The sequence below is a fragment of the Schistocerca americana genome, chromosome 9 (genome assembly GCF_021461395.2).
Source record: "Schistocerca americana isolate TAMUIC-IGC-003095 chromosome 9, iqSchAmer2.1, whole genome shotgun sequence".
In the NCBI taxonomy this organism is placed as follows: Eukaryota; Metazoa; Arthropoda; class Insecta; order Orthoptera; family Acrididae; genus Schistocerca; species Schistocerca americana.
In genome coordinates, this window is record NC_060127.1 from 205,407,061 (window position 1) to 205,430,869 (window position 23,809).

Sequence of the window (23,809 nt, forward strand, 5' to 3'; positions counted from 1 at the left end):
TCTATATAACCTTTTTGAACTTTAAACCGCCGTTCCATATATTTTGAATATATAAAACTTGTTTTGACCTCAATATAAGATAAAATTGTTACAACTTGGAACCCCCAGCAATTTTTTTTGCACCATTTAAAAGGTAATTTTATGTCGTTTTCAAAAATATATCGTTGTATTGAGTTATTTGGAGAGATTTTAGCTATTCATAATTTTCTACGCCTACGACACAATTTTGAAATTAACAATATTTTGAGTTACAGTACAGTTTTTCGATATGAATGAACATTATAAATCGGAATTTTGTAGATCTAACAGTTTCAGTGTTTAATTTAGAACAAACCAGTGAAAATTTCAAGGCTCTTGATTCAAACCTAACAATTTTGCTTCAAATCCTGTAAAAGCATGCACACTTTAGTTACATCTTAATTGTCCTCAGAAATACAATTAGCCTAAAACTTTAACTGGTGATAACTCAGAAACTGCTTGTTAGAATTCGATGAAACTTTGGATATTTTCTTATCTTCATGTATACATTTCACATATAAGTTTTGGAACAAGTTCAAAAGCCTTGGGTTTTATATCTACTTTTTGCTGGATGATTGTGTGTGGAATGATCCTAAACTATAATCTATCCTTTTCCTTATTTTGTTGATATTTCAACCTGACTTTAACTTATCTTCATCGAAAGAGTGCAAGGAAGGACTGGAACTTAAGATTTAAGAGGACAAAGATGGGGAAGGAAGTTTGCTACGTCCTTGGAAATGTCTCAGTGTTCACTTCAATTGACGAAGGAAAGATAAATCTGGATGAATCGACTGGGTTTTGATTGTCATTCTTCCCAAGTATGAGCCCAGTACTTTCACCACTGTCAATTCAAACTTTTTTTTCTCTTCACATTACTGAGACAAATTGTGTGTAATAGTACCACAGAATATTCAACAGTTTTCCAGTGAAAAGTGTTTGCAGGAGTCAGGTTTCTGGGGATGAATAGCATTTTAAAATCCAGTAATGTGTTGTTCTGTATGCAAAATATTTTACAGCTAGTTGCATTATAATTGGTTATATTTACATTTTGATACAAATGTGGTTCAACGGTATACTTCAAACATGGCATTCTTCAAAAAGGTACATAGCTGATAGCAGGAGATTGTTATGTACTGAATGAAAAATTCAGCTCCTCTCAATACTGTTTTTTGGCGAATCTCACAGGTTGTTATTTTAAACATCAGTGTTGCCTTCCATATACATTACATTGCACAGGCAAACAAAGTTGACACTCGGCGCGACGGTTGATAGGAGCGACTGCAAAGGCATTTCCCATTTACAACCGCTCCCACTGGCCAGCACGCCGAGTGTCAACTTAGCACGATTAATACATGAAAATATAATCCAATTCTGTGATCAAGAAGAAAGATCTCGTAATAAAACATGGGAATCTCTCTAACTTACAAGTGCTGAATTACACAGTTTTCTGACATGGAAAATGATTTAGATAAGAGTTACGGGTCATTCCATGTCAAGTCACCCAGGCCTTGACACCAACCATGTCAGATTTTGATGAAACTTGGTACAATTACTTCTTTTATCATCCTGAAAGCACTTGTAAAATTTTTTTGCTCTATCTCTTATAGTTTTTTTACAAATTTTTAAAGTTTTTAGATTTGGCTTTGTTTCAGCAGTCGGAAATTGTAACTTAAACGTGTCCTCACAACTAAAAAAATTTGTATATTAAAGAATACCCAAGATATCAGTATGAAATTTTGGAATAAGTTTGTGCATTATATCTAATGTCAAAAAAATTACCATAAAGATATATTAAATTCTTCCAATTAAAAAAAATTTATAAGTGTGGTGTTTTTTTTTTTTTTTTTTTTTTTTTTTTAGCTGACGGATGTTTAGTTTTACAAAAACTGCAATATCTAGAGTCTCAGACCTGATAGAAAGCTCAAATTTGTTTTAAAATACTCTTAATTGTATGGGCTATTAGATAAAAGAAAAATTATGTTGGCTTTTTAACCTGTTTAATAGTTATCTAATTTTTAAAATAATATTAATTATATTTTAAAAATAATAAATGCCAAGTGACTTAGACACCGAAAATAAGTTTTTGTCTTCTTGGAGTAACAATGTACACTTGGATTTTGTATTGTTACTCCTGTGTTTTGAAGTAAAAAATTATTACAGTGTTAAATAGTGCTTGGATAGTATTTTATTAAGTTTATTCGAACTCTCAGTAAGTACTGTTGCTTAGTTTACAGAGATTCTTTTCCAATATCCTATAAAAGTAACCAGAACAGTAATCAGACCAAAAGTGAAATCAGTATGTCAGATATTCAAACCTGTAGTGTAGGGTTATTTAAAAAATCTGACTGTTTCCAAACAACCTACACACCTTCAAAAAAGTTACAACCGGTATCAGAATTGAGTGAGGAAGAAAAAGATTTGATCCACTTACGATCTGGAATTAATCTGTGTGAATTTAAGAATATACGTTCACACCACAGCTACTACTTTTTAAATGTTTTTGAAAAGTATCAAACAACATTTGTAGACCCACTAAAAAAACACAAAAAGCCCATCAAAAAATTGTTGAGAAGTGTAGGCTTGGATCTTTCTAAACAATTACTGACAAAAAATATTAGCATAAAACCTGGACAAAAGCTTTGCTTAACATGCCGTAACTTTTGTGAGGAAAAATTAAGAGTTGAAGCCAATGAAAGTGAAACAGATGATGAAGTCATGGTTGAATTAGAATCATTGGAATCCAGAAACGAATCCCTCGTACAAACAAACATTGCTCTTGATTATTTAGGTTTAACACCGATAAAGCTTCATGGCTTGTCAGAACAAAGTAAAGGGTCTTATTTTAAAAGGAAGGTTAGCAGTATTGAAAAGACTGCAAAAAAGGCGGTTTCAAAAGCATTAAAATATGATGCACCAAGTTCTGATGATGACGAAGAAGATAAAAGTGTGGTTGAGAAAGCAAAGGATTTTGATGTAATGATTTCTCTTATGAAAGAGAAGATTTCATCTGTTGGGAGGTCTCGAAAAATCCAGATTCTGACCTTGGCTCCAGATTCTTGGACTCGAAATAAAGTGATGAAAGAATTTAATGTAAGTGAGTACATGGTGCGACAAGCTAAAAAGCTAAAATCTGAAAAGGGTATTTTGGAAACTCCTGGTCCAAAAAAAGGTAAAACTCTTTCTGAAAATACAGTAAGACTTGTAACAGATTTTTATGAAAAGGATGAAAGTTCCAGAGTCCTACCTGGAACAAAAGACAAAGTAAGTGTTCAAAAAAATGTGTACATGCAAAAAAGACTCATTTTGTGTAACTTGAGAGAACTCTATTATTCTTTCAAATGGGAGAATCCCGAGATAAAAGTAGGATTTTCAAAATTTTGTTTCTTGAGGCCTAAATGGTGTATCCTTGCTGGTGCTGCAGGCCCACACACTGTATGTGTATGCAGTATCCACCAGAATGTTAAACTATTACTAGATGCTGTGAAAATTGAAGAATCTTATAAAGACCTAATTAAGATGCTTGTGTGCAACACAGAAAACCAAAACTGCATGCTACATCATTGCAACAGCTGTCCTGCAAAGACTGCACTAACAGAGTGCTTAACTGAAAAACTAAGTGAAGATTAAGATTTAGAAGAAGAAATTGTAATCAGTCAGTGGGTTAACACAGACAGGGCAGAAATGATCAAACAGTCTATCAGTGTTGAAGACTACATTTCTTTATTGGTTAGGTCATTTGAAAAGCTCACCCCACACTCGTTTATAGCAAAATCCCAATCAGCAGCCTTTAAAAGATTGAAAGAAGACCCACCACCCAAAACAGCAATTATTGTGATGGATTTCAGTGAAAATTATTCCTTTGTTATACAAAATGAGATCCAAAGTTACCACTGGAATAGAGGTGGTTGTACTTACACCCAGATGGAGTTTTTTCTAAGAAATGAGGAAAACAATGTTTTTGTTTCCAACCACTGTTTTATTAGTGATGACCAAGAACATGACACTGGTTTTGTTAACTTTGTACAAAAAGAAATTACAAAGTGGCTGTCATTACATCATACTGACATTGACTCAGTTCACTACTTTACAGATGGTTGTGCTGGGCAGTACAAAAATAGAAAAAGTTTTAAGAATTTGACTGAACACTTGAGAGACTTTAATTTGAAGGCCCAACACTCTTTTTTTGCAACAAGTCATGGGAAGTCAATTTGTGATGGCCTAGGAGGAACTATTAAAAGAATTTTAAGGAAAGCCAGTCTACAGCTTTCAGACAAAGAACAAATAATGACAGCAATCGATGTGTATAAGTTTTGTGAAAAAAGTATTGAAAACATTCATTTTCACTTTATTGACAAAAAAGAAGCTGATTTGCTACGGTTTAAACTAGAAAAACGTTTTTCAGCAACCCGAACCATTCCTGGAACTAGAAGTTTTCATAACTTCAAACCACTTCCAACAAACAACCTTGAAATTAGAAGGACTACAGATAGTGTAAAACCCTCCTTAGTCTTTTCTTTCCATTCTCCTTCTGATTGGGTTCGTGTTGAAGCATCCATAAATTGCTATGTGGCTGCAAATTATGATGGTAACTGGTACTTTGGACTGGTAAAAACAATATTCAATGATGAAGAAGATGCAGGAATTCTATTTCTACATCCTTCAGGACCCGCTGCATCATTTTATTGGCCTGAAAGAGAAGATTCCTGCATAGTGCCTTTGGAGCACATAGTCTGTGTAGTAGACGCACCTCAATCAAGCGGCACTGGGAGAATGTATTACTTCAAAAAAGACTGTATCAAAAGAACTGAAAGCTCTTGGATGAAGTGGAAAAACAGTTTGAATCAGCATTAATGTTTGAATTTTTTGAGTAATTTTGTCTTTTTAACAATGTTTCAAGCAATCAGTTGGGTTATACATAAGTGTCGTAAGTAAACTATCTTTGTACATAATTCTAATGTAATCTACTATAATTAATAAACATGTTAAAAAGCCATCATTATTTTTGTTTTATCAAGTAGCCTATATGTTTAAGAGTAAATTACAACAAATTTGAGCATTCTATCAGGTCTGAGACTCGAGATATTGCAATTCCTATAAAACAAAACATCCGTTAAAAAAAAGAAAAAAAATACATATATATATTTTTTTTCATAGAAAATATTAATATATTTTAATAGCATCATTTTTATCTTCAAATATGTATAATAAATAAACTTGCTGCAAAAATTCATGATGTTATCTAAAAGAGTTTTTAAGATAAGCAAATTTAAAGTTTTGAATACAAATTAAACTGACCATTTCCGAAGGTTCAGAAAATGCAAAACATAAAAACTTTAAAAATTTATAAAAAAAAACAATAAGAGATACAGCAAAAAAAAAAATTTGCAGGTGTTGTCAGGATGGTATTAGAACCATTTCAGCCAAATTTCATGAAAATCTAAGGAGGTGGGTGTAAAATTTATTTTTTATTGGGTGATTTGATATGGAATGACCCTTACTCAAAAATGTTTCTCTTGAGGAAATAATCTTAAACAGGTGACATTAATAAATTGAATAAAACTTTCCAGTCTTGTTCATCTACAAATTCAAACTGGAATCACATTGTCTGGACTGTAAATCTATGGAACAATCATCTTTTCACAATTCATCTGATGTACTAAAAAAAAAAAAAAGTTATGTTGTCTGATGTAACTATAATTACGCAGACAGACTTGAGTAAAAGGAATAGAATCTCGTAAAGACTTATTTATATACATTGCATAAGAATCGTCCTTAACCTTTAAGAACATTATTTAAAAGTTGCCATTATCACAGAAAAATTTAGATAATGCATCATCTCAACTTCCTGGCACTGTGCAAGGCCTACTATGATTTTTATTCATGATATGTGTAACAAGGCAATTCTGGAATACTTCTAGTGAATCTTCATATATTTTTGTGTCATTTGTACAAGTAAAACTACATTACGCAAGCTGTATATGAGGAATCAGAGAGGATTGCTTCAGCGAAATAATATTGTTTTCCCATGAAGAGCTGAAGATTTTTTTTCCGAATAAAAATATTCTTCCGTCATATAAACGATTCTTGCTAGAGTTACCACCAGCAGTGTCAGTGGTAATTTGGTAAGCAATTCCGTATAAAGTATTAATTTTGTCGGCACCCGCAATGAAAACTATTTATATTTCGGTATATAACAGCAAAATTCAAACATCTATGAATAAGCGTAACTGCTTACTGAGGTGCCGTATATTGTTATTACCTCTGTAAATTGGAAGTCACATGAATACACGTAAAAAGTGTATTGTTTTTCTTTTCTTTTTTGCATTTATACAGAGACTACATAGATTAATAACTTCTAAACACAGTATTACAGATGCGTGTAGACAGCACAGTAAACAGTGCCTCTAACCTAAAACAGTAACACCCGCAGTGACAGATGTTTGTTATGTTCCAGCACGACAGTAGTCTTCCATTTAAAACTAATTTCACACCCTTTTTCCTCATACTGCATCTACTCATTTGTGTCTGTTCTGTTCCTGACAGAACGTATTGCTAATGGATTCGTACTTGTTTCGTCGATAAATATATATACTCACATTTCACGTTTAACAAATGAACAGTTCAGAACCAAGCTATTGTTAGATACTAAAATAAAACAAGAGCCAATAATCAGCCAGGTTATTTTCCTTTCGAATTTGACGCACAATTTAAATTTCGTATGCGCGGCAGGAAATCATCAAAGATACGCAAGAAAATAGGAAATTGACTCAGATGTTTCAATAACAAAGAAGCATCTGCAAGCAATGATTTGACTACGCACAAGAACATTCCCACCCATTTCCCATCACATTTAGTTCCAGGTACTTGTTTCTATAGATTATGTGTCTCTTTGTACGGGTGACTACGACCAAGATTAATTATACATGCAAGATGTCACTGAGTATGGATTGCGAGATCGGCATGTAATTTAGAGAAAAAGATAACCATTGCTTATATTGTGGATGGTTTGTAGGAAACGTAATTTAAGTACTGTAAAAATTACAACAAATACATTATCAGTGCCTACATCAACGACCAAAAAAGTGCTAAAATTTCATAAGAGTGTTACGTCTATAAAGCCGGGTTCACACACGCAACGAAAATTGGCACACTAACAGACCGATCAATGAAACTTCCATAGGAACTGTATAGTTATAAATCAAATAAATTACAGCCTACTTAAAAAACTTACTACTTTTAAGTTTATTTAGAAAAAAGACAGCAAGCATTTTCTTTAAAATACCTGCGAGATACTTGTGTCAGCATGATAAAAGTAATGCTACTACTGCTCTTAAATTGATCATTATATACTATATGGTAAGCTGGCATGGCAACAAAATAATGTAGATTATGAGTTATTTTGTATTCCCTATGGTGAGGACCAAGCAACTCTGCCATCATGATTTTCTTTCTCTCCCTTTTTTAATGGTATCTGCCCTGAGCCACGGTACGTAGTTTAACAGGAACGTAATATTAATGGTCTGCATGCAGGATTGCTGGTAGTTCAATGCTTTGCTGGTGCAGTTACTTTATGTGATGAAACTGAATGATGTTTCTGTTATATGATATGTATGAGTATGTATGAGTTGTTGTTGTTGTGATCTTCAGTGTACGAATAAGCAAGTATTATTCAGATATTAGTGAAAAGTGATTTGCAGTTTCACTGCCGCTCATTTAATTCTATAAATGATGGAAAACAACGCGATACTGGCCATGCATTAACATTCTCGTAATGGCAACTTCAATGCTCTTAAATGGATGCCAAGCGGATTTGAGGAAGGGAGTAACAAGTTTTCTGGTGGTAGTATAATTAAAGATTGAGTGTACCATTAATAAAGGAAATCACCAATTGTGTTACAGTGCCTTTTGCTCCATGAAGCGTAACTCCAAAATTCATCATAGAATAATTTTAATATTTCATCTTATTTACTTAGTGGGGGCTGAAAGATTAAAATATTAGTTTTTAAATGAGTTTTAGGTCATTGCCAGTAACATCCAGTGTCACAGAAGAACCCTGAAATCATGCCTTTGGGAATGTGGTATAAAACTGGGGACGATGACAGATAATCACAAGATGTCAAATATCAAAGTGTCACTTCTAGCTTTATTAGAGCCAGGATTGCGCCTATAAAATGAGTATCGTATTTTGAATAGCTATTAAACCCCACTTCAACAAGTATTCGATACTGACCTTTGGTATTCTAAAGCAATTCACGAATGAATCTTTAGCTACAGATGGTAAATCTACTACAAATTTGTTTGATGCAATTGTGTTATCTCTTTTGCGGGCGCATTTTTTGTAGCTACTAAGCGAAGTCATTTTTTTTTGTATCATGTTATATTTGTGATTAACTAACTATATTTATTTTTTGTTAATTTTATTTTTGTGATTTAGGACCAAAAACTGGTGATATGTATACCTTCCACAGATTTTTGTGAGCTGTTATTTCATTGATTAGTGTATTTCCCACTCTAGAGACGAAGCAGTTTTTTCCAAATTCACAAGTGACAATAGTGCTGATCTCATAACAAACAGAAAGTAGTAGTTGTAGCAGTTTTATGCACCTGGTACAGTGTACTATTACAAGATTACAGGTATGTCCCCAGTAAGGTATGTTCAAAAAAGACTTGTAAAACCACTAAGTTGGTGGTAAGTATGCTACCCAACGTTCACAAAAGACATATTAATTTTGTGTTAAATATATTTCCCAACAAGTGTATATTTCACAACAAACAGAAACCAGAGCTGATGCAGCAAACTACCACCAGATGTCAGGGGGCACAGAAGCGGTACGCCATATTCCCATAAATGCTGTATTGAAATACATTAGTGATAAATATATTCACCACAGCCCACAAGAAGTTTATTTCAGTATAAAATCCAGCTCCAAATCCAGTATGTATGTTTTCCCTTTTATAGGATTTTTGGCTCGGTTCTAATCCCATAACTTGAATTACCAATGCCCATACAGATATACTCAACTGAAGTAATATTGAAAAACAGTGCCACTAAACTTTGATGGGAGCGTGTTGAAGCAGCAATACATGACACCAGTATCAGAGGGTGAAGGTCATATATGGACTTCTAGTAAGACAGCCTTGTTCCACTGCAGGCTACTTGGAGCACAAAAGTTTATGAACCCATCATCTCGGTTTCTTATTAGGTGATTTAAAGTCTGCCATACTTGTTTTGGTTTTGTTCAGAACAGAGGTTGTTTTCCTACCATTGTCACTGAATATGACTTTGTGTGTGTATTGCACATCCTAAAATGCGTTGTGATGTGTTTCTCACGTTCTTCCTGATGTTTGCTCACATACATAATGTTGGGAGGATTAAATGAGTCCATATTTGCTTTTGTCTGATGTTAAACAGACGCTAATTTTGCTGCGTGGTATTCTGTGGACATTTGTTCTTGCCTATGAATCTGTGTAAGAACTGCTGACTTTAAATGTGCTGTAAGTATATTGCTTGCATACTACTTTATTTTTGTTTGGATCCATTTTTCTTACTTTCTTGCGTTTAATAGATAACTCATTGACAGAACTGCTGTTCAACTTTATTACATCGTGCCATGGAATGAATACGTATTTAAGCTTTGAATGGAGTTGCTTTTTACCACAGATTGTAGTATTAGTGACATAGCATGTAGTTATTATGCCAGTCACCATTATGCAGCAAAAATATACTAAATTGAAGTGCATGTTTTACATGGGATTTTGTTACATAGTGTGAACGTACTTCCACCTTATTGAATGATACTGCTTTCAGTAAACTCGAGCTATACAGAATTCACTAGTAAATCCAGCGATGAAAGCATGAGGGTGTGTTATTAGCTTTTAAATTTTCATTGGAGTGGTAAGAAGATTGTAGTACATTGATTTCTGCTAAAATGTATTGTTTCTAGTAGCAGTTGATTGATGAAAGGAGGAAGTACAAACATGTTCTGGGAAAATCAGGAATACAGAAATACAAGTCGCCGAGGAATGAAATAAATAGGAAGTGCAGGGAAGCTAAGACGAAATGGCTGCAGGAAAAATGTGAAGACATGGAAAAAGATATGATTGTCGGAAGGACAGACTCAGCATACAGGAAAGTCAAAACAACTTTTGGTGACATTAAAAGCAACGGTGGTAACATTAAGAGTGCAATGGGAATTCCACTGTTAAATGCAGAGGAGAGAGCAGATAGGTGGAAAGAATACATTGAAAGCCTCTACGAGGGTGAAGATTTGTCTGATGTGATAGAAGAAGAAACAGGAGTCGATTTAGAAGAGATAGGGGATCCAGTATTAGAACCGGAATTTAAAAGAGCTTTGGAGGACTTATGGTCAAATAAGGCAGAAGGGATAGATAACATTCCATCAGAATTTCTAAAATCATTGGGGGAAGTGGCAACAAAACGACTATTCACGTTGGTGTGTAGAATATATGAGTCTGGCGATATACCATCTGACTTTCGGAAAAGCATCATCCACACAATTCCGAAGATGGCAAGAGCTGACATGTGCGAGAATTATCGCACAATCAGCTTAACAGCTCATGCATCGAAGCTGCTTACAAGAATAATATACAGGAGAATGGAAAAGAAAATTGAGAATGCGCTAGGTGACGATCAGTTTGGCTTTAGGAAAAGTAGAGGGACGAGAGAGGCAATTCTGATGTTAAGGCTAATAATGGAAGCAAGGCTAAAGAAAAATCAAGACACTCTCATAGGATTTGTCGACCTGGAAAAATCCTTCGACAATATAAAATGGTGCAAGCTGATCGAGATTCTGAAAAAGTAGGGGTAAGCTATTGGGAGAGACGGGTCATATACAATATGTACAACAACCAAGAGGGAATAATAAGAGTAGACGATCAAGAACGAAGTGCTCGTATTAAGAAGGGTGTAAGACAAGGCTGTAGCCTTTCGCCCCTACTCTTCAATCTGTACAACGAGGAAGCAATGACGGAAATAAAAGAAAGGTTCAGGAGTGGAATTAAAATACAAGGTGAAAGGATATCAATGATACAATTCGCTGATGACATTGCTATCCTGAGTGAAAGTGAAGAAGAATTAAATAATCTGCTGAATGGAATGAACAGTCTAATGAGTACACAGTATGGTTTGAGAGTAAATCGGAGAAAGACGAAGGTAATGAGAAGTAGTAGAAATGGGAACAGCGAGAAATTTAACATCAGGATTGAGGGTCACGAAGTCAATGAAGTTAAGGAATTCTGCTACCTAGGCAGTAAAATAACCAATGATAGATGGAGCAAGGAGGACATCAAAAGCTGACTCGCTACGGCAAAAAAGGCATTTCTGGCCAAGAGAAGTCTACTAATATCAAATACCGGCCTTAATTTGAGGAAGAAATTTCTGAGGATGTACGTCTGGAGTACAGCATTGTATGGTAGTGAAACATGGACTGTGGGAAAACCGAAACAGAAGAGAATCGAAGCATTTGAGATGTGGTGCTATAGACGAATGTTGAAAATTAGGTGGACTGATAAGGTAAGGAATGAGGAGGTTCTACACAGAATCGGAGAGGAAAGGAATATGTGGAAAACACTGATAAGGAGAAGGGACAGGATGATAGGACATCTGCTAAGACATAAGGAAGTGACTTCCATGGTACTAGAGGGAGCTGTAGAGGGCAAAAACTGTAGAGGAAGGCAGAGATTGGAATACGTCAAGCAAATAATTGAGGACGTAGGTTGCAAGTGCTACTCTGAGATGAAAAGGTTAGCACAGGAAAGGAATTCGTGGCGGGCCACATCAAACCAGTCAGTAGACTGATGACCAAAAGAAAAAAAAAGCTGTTACTAAAATGTGAACACACTTGCATAACTACTGTTGCATTTTTAGCATTTGGAAGGAAGACTGCCTTAGTCAAGAGTATAAAGCATACTCAGTGGTACAAAAAACACCATTGAAAACAGAAATGCATACTCATTCTTAGCAAAATATAATAAAATTCAATAGTAATTCTATCATAAGACAGTACCTCATCAACAAACAAAATCTGCAGTTGCCAAAGATTGCTTGCCTACAGGGGACTCAATGAAGTATGTGAACAATAGAAAAGACATTAGCTGCATTGTCAATCTATCACAGGGGTTGCACTACACATTGTCATTTAGTGATTGTGTTCTGAAGCAGACTATTGACAGACGAGAAACAACAGAGATAATGATGACACCCTAAGCAGAGGTTGGGAACCAGTGTTGAGCATTGCCTGAGGGCCATTTCCACGTTCGAAGGTTCCTACAGAAGCATTGAGGAACTGGACATTGCACCCAGGCTTTGGAAATCCTGTGCCTCCACCACTCCACCTTAAGTAGAGTGCAATTGCATAGTGTCGGAAGGGATGGGGAGCAATCACTGTATAAGAGAGATCGGATGTGCTGAAGATGCCCATTCTACAGGAATCACCTAAAGAAGATGACAATGTGTGCTGACAAAGTATCACTTTACAAAGAGGACTGCTCCCAGCTGGACACAGTACAAACAGTCAATTCACCAGGAAACTTTAGATCACATACCACATTCCTCTATCAGGAATAGATGTATCAGAGACTTAAGAAGCTGAATAAGCCTCGACACAGGAAAGAGCATCTGCACAGTTTTCTCGCCTTCCTGATGAGGTGCCATGACTATAACATAATACCAACATTTGCAAGGATCACACATCATCTAAAACCTGCAACCTCCCAATGGATCACAAGAAGAGCTAGTCTGGCCCTAATAAGGGAAAGGATCTGATACACATGTCGCCAAGTGGACACACCTAAGGAACTACTGACACTCCACTCACAGATGACTTGTCTATTCTCACCTGATTATTGGGAGTGGACTGATACTGGCTCTTGGGCTCATGCAGAACTATCTTGATGCAGTGCTACTACCGAACAAGTCTCCAAGTTCTAGTGTCTGGCAACAAGAGAGCAAAAGCCTCAAGAAGGGCAAAGAAAAACCGTAATCAGCTTCACAGGAAAGAGACTGACAATGTGACAAAATCAGTCCTGTAAAATGGACTCAACTTCGCACTGACACTGACTGCTACACCTGTTGCGTATTTCATCAGTGGTATAGACCAAGTAAATTCCATCCTCCCCAGCGATGATGTGGAAGAGGAGTCACTGTAAGGGAGAGCTGACCACCATAGTGAAGAAGAAGACCACTGATCTTCTATGATAGTCCCTGCCCAAGGAAATCGTCAAGAAACTTCGGGCACGAGCTGCTGCACCACCAAGATTCCATGGCTTACCAAATGTTCATAAAGCAGATGTTCCTCTATGTCCAATTGTGAGCAACATAGGCATAGCTATGTATCAATTCCGCAAACATCTAAGCAGCAGTATTAAGCCACCCCATCAGGAACTCTGTACATTTAATTCAATGGGTGCAAGTAGTATGGCCCTGATGTGATCTTCCTCTTCATCAGAGTGCTGTTTGCCGATTTTCTCGAGTTGATCAGGGAGAAATTCAACCCTGAAATGACTAAGCTTTTCGAATTTGTTCTCACATCACCATTCTTTCTCTTCAGTGACGAAACGGGTGGCGTTGCCATGGGGTGCCTTCTGTCACTGCTCGTGGTAAACTTGTTTATGAAGGATTTTGAAGAGAAAACTTTGGGAACAGCTGCAATGAAGCCTAAGATACGTTGATGGCACGTTTGTGGTGTGTCCACATGGGAGTGAAAAACGTCTACAACTACATACATACTCCACAAGCCACTGTACAGTGCATGGTGAAGGGCACACTTTACCACAATTAGTAGTTTCCTTTCCTGTTCCACTTCAGGTAGAGGAGGGAAAAGGGACTATCTATGTGCCTCCATATGACCCCTAATTTCTCGTATCTTATCTTCGTAGTCCCTATTTGAAATATATGCTAGTGGCAGTAGGATCGTTCTGCAGTCAGCTTCAAATACTGGTTCTCTAAACTTTCTCAGTAGTGTTCTTCGAACGCTTGAGCTCCCGAAGCATATCCATAGTTTGCATTCTGTTCAAAGATACCAGTAACAAACCAAGAAGCTTCGATGTCTTCTCAATCCGATCTGGTGTGTATCCCAAACACTCAAACAGTACTCAAGAATAGGTTGCACTGGCATCATATATGTGGTCTCCTTTGCATTTGAACCACACTTTCCTAAAATACTCCAAATAAACTGAAGTCGACCATTCGCCTTCTGAACCACAGTCGTGACATGCTCGTTCCATTTCGTATTGCTTCACAACTTTACGCTCAGATATTTAAACGACATGACTGTATCAAGCAGGACACTACTAATGCTGTATCCGAACATTACAGGATTTTCAAATGATGGAGAACAGTTTTTCCTACTGATTCGCATTAACTTACGTTTTTCTACATTAAGAGCTAGCTGCCATTCATCACACCAATTAGAAATTTTGCCTAAGTCGTCTTGTATCTTCCTGCAGTCTCTCAACTTCGACACCTTACCACACACCACAGCATCATCAGCAAACAACCGCAGATTGGTGCCTGCTCTGTCCACCAAATCATTTATGTACATAGAGAACAAGAGCGGTGCCGTCACACTTCCCTGGGCTCTCTGACAATACGCTTGTCTCTGATGAACGCTCGCCATCGAGGACAACATACTGGGTTCTATTACTTAGGAAGTCTTCGCGTCAGTCATATATCTGGGAACCTATTCCGTATGTATATGCCTTAGTTACCAGTATGCAGCGGGGTACCATGTCGGATGTTTCTCAGAAATGTAGAAATATGAAATCTGCCTGTTGCCCTTCATCCACAGTTCGCAGTACCTCACGTGAGAAAAGAGTCAGCTGGTTTTCGCTTGAGCAGTGCTTTCTAAATCCTTGTTGATTCGTGAATATGAGCTTTTCCGTCTCAGAATATGCTATAGAATTCTGTAACAAACTGATGCTAAGGATATTGGTCTGTAATTTTGCGGGTCCGTTCTTCTACTCTTCTTATATATAGGAGTCACCTGCGCTTTCTTCTAGTTGCTTAACACTTTGTGCATGCCGAGAGATTCGCGATAAATGCAAACTAAGTAAGGGACCAGTGACGTGGAGTACTCTCTGTGGAACCGAACTGGGATCCCGCCTGGGCCCAGAGACTTATTTGTTTTCAACGCTTTCAATTGTTTCTCTACACTACTATGTCATCCATACGGGACTCTGTGTGATGGTCAAACAACGTACGTTTGTACGATTCTCCTACGTCAGTGATTTCTTAAACGTAGAATTTAAACCTTTGGCCTCCCTTTTGCCCCTTCTACTGGCAAAACAGCATGGTCAGCAAGTGACTGGATGGAAGCCTTATACTCGCTTAGAGACTTTACATAGGCTCAGAATTTTTTCGGATTCTCCTTAGGTGTGTCCACTTGGCGACATGTGTACCAGATCCTTTCCTTTAGCCACTGTATGACGGTGGCAGCTGTTGTATGCTTAGAGCATAGATCTTTTCACAGACGTACGAATCTCTACTAATTTTTGCCTGTCGTCATTTGCGCATCCTCTTTTGAGCCAAGATTGCAACAGCCTTTTCTTTCTCGGCATTTTCCGAATTTCGTTATTAAACTAAGGTGGATGTTTCCCATCCTTAATCCACTTACTAGGCACATACTTTTCCAGATCACGATTTGCAATCAGTTTAAATTTTGCCCATCTACATCTACATCTACCTGGATACTCTGCAAATCACATTTAAGTGTCTGGCAGAGGGTTTATCGAACCACCTTCACAATTCTCTATTACTCCAATCTCAAATAGTGTGCGGAAAGAATGAACACCTATATATTTCCGTACGTGCTCTGATTTCCCTTCAATTTTATCGTGGTGATCGTTTCTCTCTATTTAGGTCGGTGTCAACAAAATACACTCCTGGAAATTGAAATAAGAACACCGTGAATTCATTGTCCCAGGAAGGGGAAACTTTATTGACACATTCCTGGGGTCAGATACATCACATGATCGCACTGACAGAACCACAGGCACATAGACATAGGCAACAGAGCATGCACAATGTCGGCACTAGTACAGTGTATATCCACCTTTCGCAGCAATGCAGGCTGCTATTCTCCCATGGAGACGATCGTAGAGATGCTGGATGTAGTCCTGTGGAACGGCTTGCCGTGCCATTTCCACCTGGCGCCTCAGTTGGACCAGCGTTCGTGCTGGACGTGCAGACCGCGTGAGACGACGCTTCATCCAGTCCCAAACATGCTCAATGGGGGACAGATCCGGAGATCTTGCTGGCCAGGGTAGTTGACATACACCTTCTAGAGCACGTTGGGTGGCACGGGATACATGCGGACGTGCATTGTCCTGTTGGAACAGCAAGTTCCCTTGCCGGTCTAGGAATGGTAGAACGATGGGTTCGATGACGGTTTGGATGTACCGTGCACTATTCAGTGTCCCCTCGACGATCACCAGTGGTGTACGGCCAATGTAGGAGATCGCTCCCCACACCATGATGCCGGGTGTTGGCCCTGTGTGCCTCGGTCGTATGCAGTCCTGATTGTGGCGCTCACCTGCACGGCGCCAAACACGCATACGACCATCATTGGCACCAAGGCAGAAGCGACTCTCATCGCTGAAGACGACACGTCTCCATTCGTCCCTCCATTCACGCCTGTCGCGACACCACTGGAGGCGGGCTGCACGATGTTGGGGCGTGAGCGGAAGACGGCCTAACGGTGTGCGGGACCGTAGCCCAGCTTCATGGAGACGGTTGCGAATGGTCCTCGCCGATACCCCAGGAGCAACAGTGTCCCTAATTTGCTGGGAAGTGGCGGTGCGGTCCCCTACGGCACTGCGTAGGATCCTACGGTCTTGGCGTGCATCCGTGCGTCGCTGCGGTCCGGTCCCAGGTCGACGGGCACATGCACCTTCCGCCGACCACTGGCGACAACATCGATGTACTGTGGAGACCTCACGCCCCACGTGTTGAGCAATTCGGCGGTACGTCCACCCGGCCTCCCGCATGCCCACTATACGCCCTCGCTCAAAGTCCGTCTACTGCACATATGGTTCACGTCCACGCTGTCGCGGCATGCTACCAGTGTTAAAGATTGCGATGGAGCTCTGTATGCCACGGCAAACTGGCTGACACTGACGGCGGCGGTGCACAAATGCTGCGCAGCTAGCGCCATTCGACGGCCAACACCGCGGTTCCTGGTGTGTCCGCTGTGCCGTGCATGTGATCATTGCTTGTACAGCCCTCTCGCAGTGTCCGGAGCAAGTATGGTGGGTCTGACACACCGGTGTCAATGTGTTCTTTTTTCCATTTCCAGGAGTGTATTTTCGCATTCAGAGGACAAAGTTGGTGATTGGAATTTCGTGAGAAGATTCGGTCGCAACGAAAAATGCCTTTCTTTTAACAATTTTCAGCTCAAATCCTGTATAATTTCTGTGACACACTCTCCCATATTTCGCGATAATACAAAACGTGCTGCCTTTCTTTGAACTATTTCGATATACTCCGTCAGTCCTATCTCGTAAGGATTCCTCACTGTGCAGCACTATTCTAAAAGAGGATGGACAAGTGTAATGTAGGAAGTCTCCTTAGTAGGTCTGTTACATTTTCTAAGTGTCCTGTCAATAAAACACAGTCTTTGGTTAGCCTTTCCCACATCATTTTCTATATGTTCCTTCCAATTTAGGTTGTTTGTAATTGTAATACCTAGGTATTTAGCTCAATTTACAGCTTTTAGATTGGACTGATTTATCATGTAACCGAAGTTTAATGAGTTCCTTTTAGCACTCATGTGGATGACCTCACAATTTTCATTATTCAGGGTCAACTACCACTTTTCGAGCCATTCAGATATTTTTTTCTAAATCGTTTTGCAGTTTGTTTTGATCTTCTGATGACTTTATTAGTCGATAAACGGCAGTGTCATGTGCAACAACGGAAGACGGCTGTTCAGATTGTCTCCCAAATCGTTTATAGAAATAAGGAACAGCAAAGGGCCTATAACACTACCTTGGGGAACGCCAGAAATCACTTCTGTTTTACACGATGACTTTCCGTCAATTACTACGAACTGTGACCTCTCTGACAGGAAATCACAAATCCAGTCACATAACTGAGATGATATTCCATAAGCACGCAATTTCAATACGAGCCACTTGTGTGGTAGAGTGTCAAAAGCCTTCCGGAAATCCAGAAATACGGAATCGATCTGAAATACCTTGTCAATAGCACTCAACACTTCATGTGAATAAAGGGCTAGTTGTGTTTTACTGGAACGATGTTTTCTAAATCCATGTTGACTGTATGTCAATAGACAGTTTTCTTCGAGGTAATTCATAATGTTCGAACACAATATATGTTCCAAAATCCTGCAACATATCGACGTTAACGATATAGGCCTGTGATTTAGTGGATTACTCATATTAACCTTTCTTGAATATTGGTGTGACCTGTGCAAGTTCCCAGTCTTTGGGTACAGATCTTTCGTCGAGCGAACGGTTGTATATGATTGTTAAGTATGGAGCTAATGCATCAGCATACTCCGAAAGGAACCTAATTGGTATACAGTCTGGACCAGAAGAGTTGCTTTTATTAAGTGATTTAAGTTGCTTCACTACTCCAAGGATATTTACTTCTACGTCACTCATGTTGGCAGCTGTTCTTGACTCGAATTCTGGAATATTTATTTCGTCTTCTTTTGTGAAGGCATTTCGGAAGACTGTGTTTAGTAACTCTGCTTTGGAAACACTGTCTTCGATAGTATCTCCATTGCTATCGCGTAGTGAAGACATTGATTGTTTCTTGCCGCTAACGTACTTCACATACGACCAGGATCTCTTTGGATTTTCTGCCAGGTTTCGAGACAACGTTTCATTGTGGAAACTGTTGTAGGCATCTCGCATTGAAGTCCGCGCTAAATTTCGAGCTTCTGTAAAAGATCGCCAATCTTGGAGATTTTGCGTCTGTTTAAATTTGGCATCCTCTATGGCCATCATTCTGGAACTAAATGATTGCATATGCTAACAACTGTTTATGTGCTCTTTCTAGCAGAAACACTCTCCTAGCCCTCTTGACTGATTTATTAACATTCATAATGACATAATGATCGCTAATCCCCATCTCTTCACTGACGCCGTCGGTAAGGTCTGGCCTGTTGGTCGGTACAAGGTGCAAGATACTTCTATTGTGTGTGCCAAACTAGCTACTCAAGAAAGTTTTCGGAAATCGTGTTTAGAAGTACTTCCCAAGACTGTTTGTCTGCACCCCCCTGCAATAAATACATACACATCCCAGTCCATACTCGGTAGGTTAAAGTCACCACCATCTAGTATAATCTAGTATAATGAAATGGGCATTTATGCACAATTGACCATAGACGATCTTTCAATGAATCTAGAACCGTCACAGAGGAGTCAGGTGGTTGCTAAAAACATCCAACAGTTAACTTAGTTTCACCTAGACCTGTTATGTGCAACCAGATAACTTTACTGTGACATTCAGCCTCAGTAGAGACAACATTTTTGTCAGCTGCAGTGAACAGTCCCTCTCCTACGGCGTTTAATGTCTTTCCGATAAATATTCAAAAACTCGCTACACATCTCAGAGCTTTTTACTTCTGGTTTTAGCCAGCTCTCAGTCCCAAGAATAATATGAGGTTCAGAACTTTCCTAGAGGGCAATAAATTTAGGAACTTTGTACGAATACTTCAACAATTTATTGATAAAATTTTTACAATGGAACTGTCTTTACTCTGAACATGGTCTGATTTCCCTACATGTGTATCCATTGGTGAGTCTTCATGGGAGTACCTCAAACTACTGCCTGGCCTAAGAAAATACCAACGTACACTTCACAAGCACTCTACTACCCGGGTAGCTGCTTCGTTTCTGTAGTGCACCCCTCACCTATCGAGGGGTGTCCTACAAATCCCCACCTGATGACGCAGGTTCAGAAATCTACAACCAAGGCCATTACAGAGAGGGCAAATCTTTTGGCTGAGACCCTCCACTGACCTCCAAACCAAAGGACCCCAATCAACTACAGGAATGATGCTGCAAATTGAGGGCTCTGGTTGCACCCCATGTGTAAGGTTAGCAGCCTTCAATAGCTCCGCCAGCCGCCTGCAAGAACTGAGGATGGCCTCAAAATCCATACGACAGGTGTCATTGTTCTTCGCATGAGCCACTGCTTGCAGACAAATGCATCCTGTACTCTCAATAGCCACAGGCAAGGCCGTCTCCACATCTCAGATGAGACATCCCCAAGAGATATACGGAGTCCACATTGGCTCTAACGAACACCATAAGGCGCCTAACACTGGAACTTGCAACAACTACCAAACTTCTGCCCCCCATGTTTCTTCTAAGACCACATTCAACTGTTTGCAAACAGCATCCAGCTCCTCCTGCATCTGTATGCAGCAGGCGCACATCCTACTCATCCTAACAAGACTAACTGAACAGTAAACAGTAAAAGCTGGCACAAACCTAGGTAAGCAACTTGTAACCCCCTGACCTATAACAAAGGCATGCAGATATATGGATGAACTATGCAGCTGGTTCTTCGGACAAATTGACAACTGTGCTACAGACTGCCTGAATTGACACTTACAAATTTAAAAAAAAGCGAGACTAAACTTCCTAAATTCCAAAACACGCACGCAGTTAAATATATATACTATTACGAAAACACAGGAAAAGCTAAATATATAACTTGATGTCCTGGAGATGTGTCACAGGCGATAGCTGGTACCAAACTGAGTGGCTAACTAGGCTGACTACAGCGGTAACTCGTCTCAAAACAAACAGCTGAGTCCCTACGATGCTACTGATTAATTGAATATACACTCGCAAAACGTGAGATTAAACTCCGAGAATCTGAGGCTGAAAGTCTACTGAAAATTTACTATTCACAAAGGGTCATGGAATCAAGTAAAATGAAGCGACACAGGCGACTTCGGCGGCGGAAAACTACACTAGAAAGTAAACTCACTCAAGGTAAAAGTTAGAAAAACACGAAAATTATTGCAACAAAAATATATACCACTACAAAAAACAGCTAAATAATCAAATACTGTTCATTTCTGCTCAGAAGCAAGTTAGAATAGCACTAAATTAAATGATGTAAACAATGTGCATACAGCTGATAAGCTGCTGATCTCGGCTATGCTCTGAGGCTGGACATTTGAATTCTTTGCACCTCAGTATCACTATGTAGATGGAAGAGAATGGCGAACTCCCCTGTTTGGACTTCTTAGTCAAGCGCAAAATGTATGGCTCTATAGAACACAGTGTGTCCAAACTGATTTGTGTCTCAATGTTGCCAGCTGTCATTGTGCTTCACAGCATGTAGGAGTGTTACATACACTGGTAAACAAGACCTGTATTACATCGAATGAAGAAATTCCACCAAGGGAGCTCAACCACCTTAAGGACGTATTCAAGAATAACAGATTCGGCAGGAGACAAATCCGACGTACTTTCAGGTAGAAGATACAGTTACAAAAAATACGACATGACGAGGAGGGTCAGACAATGGTGTATCTGCTATAAGCTGGCAATGTATTGAACAAAATCGTCGGATCCTGGCTCGACATAACATTAAATGCGTTTTCCACCCACCTCAGAAAACGTGTGCACTATTAAGTAAGATAAAAGATGACTTGGGGTTCCATAAATGTGGTAAAACATGCATCGGGCTAACAGTGCAGACAATTAAAGAAAGATGAAGGAATACAGAAGAAAGCGTAGTTCAGCCATCAACAAATTCTGTGGTTACAGAACACTGCATTGGCACAGGGGACTTAACAAAGTATGAAGGAACAGAAGTGTTAAGACAGGTGTTGTCGTTTTAGGATTGTGTTCTGAAGTAGGCTACTGATACGCGAGCAGTCGGTGGGCTGATCAACAAAGTCAGTGGCTACATCCGAACAGGAAGTGCACGTCACTATTACAGGCAAAGGAGCTATCTCCACCACTTGCCACACCAGGTGTCTACAAACTTCCTTGCACACATGTACATAGAAACTGCAAATAGAAGCATTAACACCAGTCTTAACTAACACAAGAGTAATTATCATCTGAGAAACACAGATAATTTGACTGTAGCATATCATGCACCAGCGAACCAAAAAATACGTCTCTCTATACCCGGGCCGCTGAAACATTGCACTTGACGTTTGCATATGAAGTTGGCAGCGTAACAGAGTAACAAGTGAAGAATGATAGGCACTAGGCGTTCAGCGTGGGGCGCCAGCCAATCACAGCGCAGTGAGCACTGCTGTTACTCACGTGCTGTGACGTCAAAGTTCCCGCGTTGCCGGCTTTGTTTAGTGAATGTGTATACAACGTGAATTGTACGTTGTTTACCGCATGTTTTCGTTGTACTGTGTGCTATATCGTTGTGACTTTTGTTACGTTGTGAGTGTACTTACTTGGAAAATGCCACCGAAAAGACTTCGTTCACCTAGTGACAGTCCTTTGCGTCTAGGGGTGCCGCTAAACAGCCAGGCACTGGAGTTACTACGCAGAACTCGTGAGTTTTACGATCAGGAGAAAAACTATGTAAGCATTCATGGACAGCCATCAATTCCTGCCGACAAAGTGGTGGAACGTACGTCGAAAACTCTTGGTATTAGTGCAAGAACCGTAGTAAGTAAGGGAGTATTACTACAAAACTTGGAAGATACTGAAGTGAGCCGTAATGATTCCGAGCTTTCTGGATCAAATAATACATTTTTATCAACCCCGGGAAAGAAGAAAAAGCGGCCTAGTCCTATCACAGATTCAGATTCTTTCCAGACTGATGCAATTCGTAGGCATTTTTATGCTTACTACAGCAGAAAAGAGTATCCGACTGTAGCTAAGTTATTAATCTCTTTAAAAGAAAGTGAACTCTTCAGGGGTGGTAAAACATCACTAAAAATTGTGCTAAAAAACATGGGTTTCCGTTACAAAACGCTAGACGGACGCAAAGTACTGCTAGAGAGAGCACATATTTTTACCACTCGTAGCATTTTCTTGCACAAAATTGTAGACAGAGACATTCATTCCATAATTTGGCTAGACGAAACGTGGGTTAATGCCAGGGAAGCTGTCAGTAAATGTTGGACGGATAACACACCCAGCAGTAGCGGCCATCAGCCGACGGGAAGAGGAGCTAGATTAATTATGGTCCATGCAGGCTCCTCCAGTGGTTTTGTCCCTGACGCACTTTTAGTTTTTAGATAAAAAAAGACTGGTGATTACTATGAAGATATGGATCACACACGATTTGTTGAGTGGTTCAGGAACCTTTTAAAACAATTTCCTGTCCCTACAACAATTGTAATGGACAATGCTCCATATCATTCGGTGATACAGAACAAAGCCCCAGCCACAAATGATCGGAAAGAAGTTATGGTGCAGTGGTTACAGGTTCGAAATATTGCAGCGGATGTGAGTATGACAAAGGTTCTGTTATATTCTCTTGTTAAAGAAAATAAAGCCTACGACACCTACATATGTAGTAGACGAAATTGCCAAGGAGCAGGGTCATACTGTAATAAGGCTGCCACCATATCACTGCCATTTCAACCCTATTGAGTTAATATGGAGTGATGTAAAAATGTATGTAAGGAACAACAACAAGTCCTTTACAATAACAGAGGCGGAAAAGCTGTTGCATGAAGCTCTTGTGACTGTGTATGCATCCTCATGGAGAAAAAAAGTAGAGCACGTCGAGAAGCTTATACGAGCAGCACAGACAATAGAAGGCATTATCAGTGGCCATGAACAATTAATGATTTGTCTTGCTGAT

The 23,809-nt window shown here is 39.2% G+C and overlaps 1 protein-coding gene across 1 annotated transcript in view; it reads right to left on the minus strand.

Annotated features, from left to right (window-relative positions):
• The window catches only part of LOC124550823, a 147,475-nt gene extending 140,739 nt beyond the window's left edge, over positions 1–6,736 (minus strand). Inside the window, exon 1 of the mRNA XM_047125549.1 lies at positions 6,615–6,736. The gene's annotated coding sequence lies outside the window, so the exon portion shown is untranslated. The remainder of the gene's footprint in view (positions 1–6,614) is intronic.
• Positions 6,737–23,809: the final 17,073 nt, after the last annotated feature.